Below are 8,801 nucleotides of genomic sequence, written 5' to 3' on the forward strand. Positions count from 1 at the left end.
TCGGCGGCCCCGTCCTAAAAAACGTTGCCTGCCAGAATTTATGGAGGACTCGCTCCCGGAACTGAAGGACCCATTTCCTCGTTGGTAGCGGGATCTGCGCCATTGGCCCATAGTAGCAGATGTATCGATCCATTTGTATATTCTGTTCATAGAATAGTCGTCTGAGTCACGTTGAAACTTCTGCCTCTTTCGTTCCTGTAGAGATTTCTGATGTTCGGACAGGATTTTCTCCGTTTTGGATTTCAATGATGACCACTCAGTTGAGGAAATAGAGGTGGAGAGTTGCGCTTCAATAGCCTGTATATTCTGCTTAGTTTCCACAATAGCCCTCTGAAGATATTCTACTGTCAATATAATGATGTCTAAGGAACACTTGTTGAGTCTTTTTTTGTATTTTTCACAATACTCTGTATTATCAGAGAAGAGAGTAGGACGGAGATTGCTCCTGAGTCCCCTTGGAATTTTACTCTGTCTATGGTATTCTGCTAATGTGGTACAATGCAGGTCATATGAAATTAATTTGCGTTTTGCTTTTTCGTAGTCTCGAGTCCTTAGTTCTTGGACCGGAGTTCTCAAAAATTCATTGGGACTAGTAACTTGAGCCAAAATATTGGAACAAGTGGCCAAATCATAAGCAAACGTGTCAGTAGACATGCAGAGATAGGGAATTGACTGGTGCAAGCGCCAATGTAACAACGTAATATAGAAAGATAGCGTGCACTCAAGTCTTAGTAATGAGGTGCAGGTGTAATGGACCAATAGGTCCTATTACCAATAATAATATAAATTCACCGCACACTCAGAGGAATATAATGCCAACAAGTGTTCATTTTATTATATACAAAACATGTGGGAGCCAAAAAAGAATATAGAGTACTTCAGCACTAGATGGAAGCGATATACATATAACGACGTTTCGGCTCAGCCCGAGCCTTTATCAGTTTATCGCTGCAAATAAAGAAAGATACATCAAAACATATGCAGAGAAAAAAAACAAATGCAGAAAAAACAAAAGAGAGAATATACAACACCATATAAACAACATATTATCCAAATATAATACAGTGATAAAAACACATATATATACATACAATTTATACTGCTTTCATGGAGAACATGGATGTACGGAACAAGAGAAAAGGCCCAGTAAACTAGTACCATAATAAGTAGAATAAGGGGAAAGAAAAGGATTACCTGAATCCGGTTTCAGATCTTTGAATAAATAGGAAGAGAACTCCCAAGAGAATAGCCCAAGAAAAATGGTATTTTTTCCCCACAATGCTGATGCACTGAATACCACACACAGACAACCATATTAGAAAACCAGAATAACTACGATTACAACTTTATCTATTTTACTAACCATGATGTTGACAAATTCCTTTCAGCCGTTTTTCTTGGGCTATTCTCTTGGGAGTTCTCTTCCTATTTATTCAAAGATCTGAAACCGATTCAGGTAATCCTTTTCTTTCCCCTTATTCTACTTATTATGGTACTAGTTTACTGGGCCTTTTCTCTTGTTCCGTACATCCATGTTCTCCATGAAAGCAGTATAAATTGTATGTATATATATGTGTTTTTATCACTGTATTATATTTGGATAATATGTTGTTTATATGGTGTTGTATATTCTCTCTTTTGTTTTTTCTGCATTTGTTTTTTTTCTCTGCATATGTTTTGATGTATCTTTCTTTATTTGCAGCGATAAACTGATAAAGGCTCGGGCTGAGCCGAAACGTCGATATATGTATATCGCTTCCATCTAGTGCTCTATATTCTTTTTTGGCTCCCACATGTTTTGTATATAATAAAATGAACACTTGTTGGCATTATATTCCTCTGAGTGTGCGGTGAATTTATATTATTATTGGTAATAGGACCTATTGGTCCATTACACCTGCACCTCATTACTAAGACTTGAGTGCACGCTATCTTTCTATATTACGTTGTTACATTGGAGCTTGCACCAGTCAATTCCCTATCTCTACATGTCTACTGACACGTTTGCTTATGATTTGGCCACTTGTTCCAATATTTTGGCTCAAGTTACTAGTTCCAATGAATTTTTGAGAACTCCGGTCCAAGAACTAAGGACTCCAGACTACGAAAAAGCAAAACGCAAATTAATTTCATATGACCTGCGCATTGTACCACATTAGCAGAATACCATAGACAGAGTAAAATTCCAAGGGGACTCAGGAGCAATCTCCGTCCTACTCTCTTCTCTGATAATACAGAGTATTGTGAAAAATACAAAAAAATACTCAACAAGTGTTCCTTAGACATCATTATATTGACAGTAGAATATCTTCAGAGGGCTATTGTGGAAACTAAGCAGAATATACAGGCTATTGAAGCGCAACTCTCCACCTCTATTTCCTCAACTGAGTGGTCATCATTGAAATCCAAAACGGAGAAAATCCTGTCCGAACATCAGAAGTCTCTACAGGAACGAAAGAGGCAGAAGTTTCAACGTGACTCAGACGACTATTCTATGAACAGAATATACAAATGGAACGATACATCTGCTACTACGGGCCAATGGCGCAGATCCCGCTACCAATGAGGAAATGGGTCCTTCAGTTCCGGGAGCGAGTCCTCCATAAATTCTGGCAGACAACGTTTTTTAGGATGGGGCCGCCGAGGGGACCAGCGAACCAGAGACCCACTAGGCAAGGCAGGAGAAAGAATGGCAACGCGTTCACAGGTGAGACACCAGATGCAGCATCAGACCTGGTGATCAACATTTCGGACTATCTCCTCTCTCCCTCTGAGCTCTCGTTGCTTCAGAAGGGACTATCTTTTTGTCCCACCCCTAAGTGGGATGCATTTCAACTTGAGAAGGATCTCAAGAGGTTTTACCGGACGGTTAGACTCAAAACCCACTTTGGCTTATCTCCTAACCCTATGGGCGAGAGATCTCCAATACCGGGTGATGTTCGGATTCCGGAATTGTCTATTTCTACACTTGGTCTTCGCAGTCCAAGAAAATTCTGTCCTCCTTGCACATACCATGCGACGGAGACATTTATTTCATTAGTGGACCGTGAGGTCAAAATGCTGTCCCACCAGGCACAACTCGGTCTCTTCCCTACTCACTCCAATCTATCACCTGCTGAGAAACAGGCTCTTAACTCCATTCACAGCAATAAGAATATTATAATTAAACCGGCTGATAAAGGCGGTGCCTTAGTTGTCATGAACTACATTGATTACAACAAGGAAGTGAATAGACAATTATCTGACACCAGCACATATGGGATTATTCCTAGGGATCCGGTTTCCACTATTACTCACAAGATTAGGGACCTTACTAAAACATACTTGGATCGTCACATAATTGATCAAAAAACTGCCAGTTTCCTTGTGAACCCTCATCCAATTACACCAGTGTTCTATATACTTCCAAAGATACATAAATCTCTAGAAAATCCGCCAGGCAGACCGATTGTCGCATCTACCGACTCTGTTTTATCCCCACTATCCATCTTCCTCGAGAAAATATTCACACCCTTAGTTAAACAGACTAGATCCTTCCTCTTGGATACGGGTCAATTCTTGAGTATCATTAAACAGGTAGGCAAGATACCCCCGGGTAGCATTCTCACCACCCTCGATGTCAATAGTCTCTACACTTCAATCACCCATGACAAAGGGATTGAAGCTGCAAGATTTTTACTAAACTCCTCAGAACTGTCAACAGACTCCATACAGTTTTGTCTAGACCTTCTCAGTCTTGTATTGCATGAGAACTACTTTTTGTACGAGGATACCTATTATATACAGAAGTGCGGGACTGCGATGGGCGTGAACATAGCGCCGGCGTATGCTAATGCCTACATGAACTATTTTGAGATCAATCATGTGTTCTGTAATGATCTTTTTCTACAATATGCTACAGAATATCACCGTTATATCGATGATATCTTCTTTATTTGGACAGGAACGACATCATCATTACAGGATTTCTACCTACACCTTAACTCCATCCCTCCAGAATTGCAGTTCACGCTACATTTCAATATGGAATCTGTCCCTTTTCTAGATACAAAAGTTATACAAGATAGTGAGGGGAATCTTTCCACAGATTTATATTGTAAACCAACGGATACCAATAGTCTTCTACACTACTCGAGTTGTCACCCAAAGGCCACCAAGAATAGTCTTCCATGCTCACAATTTAATAGGGTGGCACGTATTGTCTCTGATCACGATATTCGCAATGAGAAACTTGATATTATGACAAAAAAATTTAAGGACAGATGTTACCCATCTAAACTACTTGAGGTTGAAAAACAACGGGTATTAACCCCTTCATCTCCTCTACCGAGGACATGCGCAAAAGAAAGGATTCCATTTGTACATACTTTCCATCCACTGATGCCCAAAGTTTACTCTATTATCAAAAAACACTGGCCCCTCCTCTTTAAGGCTTACCCTGACGTCGGCTCCTTTGAAGCTCCAGTTTTAATTTGCACTAAACGTCCTACTAATATTCGCGATAAAGTGGTTAGGGCTGACATAGGCAGTAAACTTCCTACCACTACGCAGAGGTTACTTGCCTCTCGCCGTTGCGGTACATTCCCCTGTCTAAGTTGCGCAGCCTGTTCGAATGTGATTAGATCGGACAATATTACTCATCCAAGGACAGGTAAATCCTTCCCTATACGTGGCTACTATACATGTGATTCGAACTTTGTGGTCTACCTGGTAAAATGCCCTTGTGGCCTCCTCTATGTAGGGGAAACAACCCAACATGTCAAGGACTGTATTGCCAGCCACAAATCAACAATTAGGTGTCAAAAAAACTGGTTACCTTTACCTGAACATTTCACTAAATATCGACATTCAGTCGCACAATTAAAATTTCAGGTAATCGAACATGTACCACGCCCAAGGAGAGGGGGCGACCATGTTAAATTATTAAGAGAGAGAGAAACTTATTGGATACATAAGTTAGACACTCTAGCCCCTAGGGGGCTGAATAGAGAAATAGACTGGCTCCTATAACTGCTAATAACTTTTTCTCTGTTTTTTCTGTTATTTTACAGACTCGCTAATATACTATTACCCTAGGTGAGTTTTGCTCCGCCCACTGGACTCCTACTTATTTTGGATTTTTATTTTCTATTTTTTATTTTTATTTTTATTTTCCATAACCCTATATATACAATGCACGCATAGGTAATTATTTGCGCAAGGTCAGCAATGTTGTTTTTGGTTTCAATTTTTTCATTTATTTTTATCTACATTTTATTTTTATTTCCATTTTTATTTTCTATTTATTTTTTATTTTTTATTTTTTCTTCTTTTTATTTTTATTCTTTATTTTTCTTATTTTACCATCTATTTTGTTTCATATTATTCTCTGTTTTTGCCCTTTACAGATTTCATTTTCTTTTTTTCTTTTCATGGTTCATTATTTTCCATGTGCCTGCTTATATATTAGCTATTTTGAATCTACTATTTTTCTGCAATTTTGTGATGCTGTCTTCATGTTATATAATTATACTATTGCTTCTACGCAATATACACACACTATTCGGCGCTATTAGATAAACTACAGGGACGCCAACCTGCTGATCACCCTGACAACCATCACAGACATGCGCAGTGTCTATACTAAGACAGCGCGACGTCACTTCCGGTTCAGGGGTTTCACTTCCGGCCGGATGCGGCCACCCGGGCTCCTATATAAATACAGCCACATACCGAGGGGTATAGCATGACGCCATTGTAGCCAGGCGCGGGAGCGCCGCTCTACAGCATTACAGCTACAGGTAACCGACACAGGCCCCCTCCTCTCTAGTGACATCCTACATTCACATAAGAGCGCTGTTACATAGCAATCTACTAGTGCATATCATGCGCAACACACATAATGTGTGACATCCTGCATTCTTATAAGAGAGTTGTCTCATAAGGGTCATTCTGTGCACATCCTGCACAACGCACATAATACACTTCAGTGCGATGCTAGCACTGATTTAGCTATACTCTGTGTGTATATTTATTTCCCTATTAACTACACTATTTTAACACTCTGTGGGCAAGCACTCTTACTGCCCTATCTGGTGGCATTACCATATGCTTAATCTCTTCTATTATTATGATCAGTAGGTTAGCATAAGGCTTCTCATTACAAGGATGGTATTTTTTCCCCACAATGCTGATGCACTGAATACCACACACAGACAACCATATTAGAAAACCAGAATAACTACGATTACAACTTTATCTATTTTACTAACCATGATGTTGACAAATTCCTTTCAGCCGTTTTTCTTGGGCTATTCTCTTGGGAGTTCTCTTCCTATTTATTCAAAGATCTGAAACCGGATTCAGGTAATCCTTTTCTTTCCCCTTATTCTACTTATTATGGTACTAGTTTACTGGGCCTTTTCTCTTGTTCCGTACATCCATGTTCTCCATGAAAGCAGTATAAATTGTATGTATATATATGTGTTTTTATCACTGTATTATATTTGGATAATATGTTGTTTATATGGTGTTGTATATTCTCTCTTTTGTTTTTTCTGCATTTGTTTTTTTTCTCTGCATATGTTTTGATGTATCTTTCTTTATTTGCAGCGATAAACTGATAAAGGCTCGGGCTGAGCCGAAACGTCGTTATATGTATATCGCTTCCATCTAGTGCTCTATATTCTTTTTTGGCTCCCACATGTTTTGTATATAATAAAATGAACACTTGTTGGCATTATATTCCTCTGAGTGTGCGGTGAATTTATATTATTATGTGTGAGAGACACACACGTGAGTGAAAGCAGTGCCCACTGCAACTGTGGTTTGGCTGGATGGGAGAAGCCCGCCAGTTGGTAGTTAGGTTGTCCATTGTTTAGTTAGTGCCGGACAGGCAAGGATTTGTTTTATGGTTTATTTCCTTTTGCATTGCTTTCACTGTTAATAAACCTGACCCAGTGTCAGTTACACCCGAATCCCAGCTCTGCGCCTGAGTTTCATGCTGAACGCACGTGACCTTTGACCCCAGCAAAGGCGATCCAAGAGTGTTTTATCACATTGTGGTGGAGAACGCGGGCATCACGTTGCAAGCATGAGCATGGAGGACGTGGTGAAAGCGCTGGTACAGTCCACCGCCGTCCAGCAAGAAGCTAATCGGGTGATGATGGCCCAGCTGAAGGAGTTGGTGGACATGACAGCTACCGATCGTTCACTTCTCCAGCAGGTGGCGCAGCGCCTGGCAAGCCTACATGAGATTAACCTGGAAGCCGAGTCGAGAGTGATTCACGTGAGTCGGTACTGGCAGAAGATGACGACCGAAGATGACGTCGAGGCATACCTGACCACGTTTGAACGGACGGCGGTGCTAGAAAAATGGCCGAAGGAACGATGGGCCGGCCTGATTGTCCCGTTTCTTTCCGGTGAGGCCCAAAAGGCTTATTATGACTTAGAGCCTGAAGCCGCGCAGGACTTTGACAAATTGAAAGCCGAGATCTTGGCCCGGCTGGGAGTGACGACCGCTGTCCGTGCACAGAGAGTGCATCAATGGACTTATCAGCCGGATAAACCACCGCGGTCCCAGATGTTCGACCTGATCCACGTGACGAAGAAGTGGCTATAACCCGAGGTGTTGACAGCGCCAGAGATAATCCAGAGAGTCGTCATGGACAAGTACCTGAGAGCTCTACCGCCAGCCCTGAGGAAGTGGGTAAGCCATGGAAATCCTACGACGGCAGATCAACTGGTGGATCTGGTTGAACGTTACTCCGTGGCGGAAGGACTCCGGGACGACGCTACCCCACCTCGTTCTTCATCGTCTCCACGTGGAACCGGTAAGACTGTTCCAGGGAGTAGGGGAGATGGAAAAATCCCTAAGACAGTGGGGGAGGAAAACGGGACTGCCCGCACTGCGAGGCCGAGAGTAACGAACTATGGTCTAAGCAAGGGGCCCGCTAGGTGTTTCCGCTGCCAAGAGATGGGACATATTGCTGCGAACTGTCCGGTCACTACTGAACCCATGCAGTGCGACGTCACAGACTCTAAAAACCGCATGTCTATGGTTGCACGGGTAGTGAGTGTGAATGCCGGTCAAAAGGATGTGGAAAAACACTTGTGTGATTTAACTGTTGATGGCAAAAATGTGGTGGCATTGTTAGACTCAGGAAGTGTGGTGACTCTGGTGAAGGCCAGTCTGGTGTCAGCCCCGACTGGACCATCAGACAAATTTTCTGTAACGTGTGTGCATGGAGACACTTGTTCGTACCTCACCACGGTCATATGCATTACTACTTCCTATGGGTCTGTGCAACATAAAGTGGGACTCGTCCCGGCGTTATTGCATGATGTTATCCTGGGCCGGGATTTTCCCCACTTCTGGCAATTGTGGGAGAATCAGTTGATACCCCAGGGTAATAGTGTACATGATTCTTCTCCCAGGGCACGTGTGGGTCCAGAACCCCTGGAAGAGGTCTCCCCGGAAGACTCTGGGGAAGAGTCTGCGGGAAATGACCTGCAGTTCCCGTTTTCAGTCATGGCGGGTGATTTGGAGGAGACCGGGGAAGAGGAGGAGGCCGACAGCTGTCCACCTCCCCGTTTGCCGGATTTAGAAGTTCAGAAAGATGACTTCCAAAGCGAGCAAATAAATGATCCTACCCTTTCTCAGGCTAGGACAAATGTAAAAGTGATAAATGGGGTACCCGTAGAACCTGGCTCTAGGCTGGCATATCCTTACATGGTTCTGGAGAATGATTTACTCTATCAGGTAGAGAAAAAGGGGGAAGATACGGTGCAACTATTAGTCGTGCCAAAACCCTACCGGCGGC

At 42.2% G+C, this 8,801-nt stretch overlaps 1 long non-coding RNA gene across 1 annotated transcript; it reads left to right on the plus strand.

Moving 5' to 3' along the window:
* The first annotated feature begins 4,758 nt into the window (after window positions 1-4,758).
* LOC141060695 (uncharacterized) lies at window positions 4,759-6,723 on the plus strand. The gene is made up of 3 exons (XR_012222748.1): window positions 4,759-5,076; window positions 6,277-6,345; window positions 6,592-6,723. It is a non-coding gene; the product is annotated as an uncharacterized lncRNA (long non-coding RNA).
* The last annotated feature ends 2,078 nt before the right edge of the window (window positions 6,724-8,801 follow it).

Source organism: Dendrobates tinctorius, unplaced genomic scaffold (assembly GCF_039654945.1).
Source record: "Dendrobates tinctorius isolate UK_male_01 unplaced genomic scaffold, ASM3965494v1 ptg000243l, whole genome shotgun sequence".
Taxonomy (NCBI): Eukaryota; Metazoa; Chordata; class Amphibia; order Anura; family Dendrobatidae; genus Dendrobates; species Dendrobates tinctorius.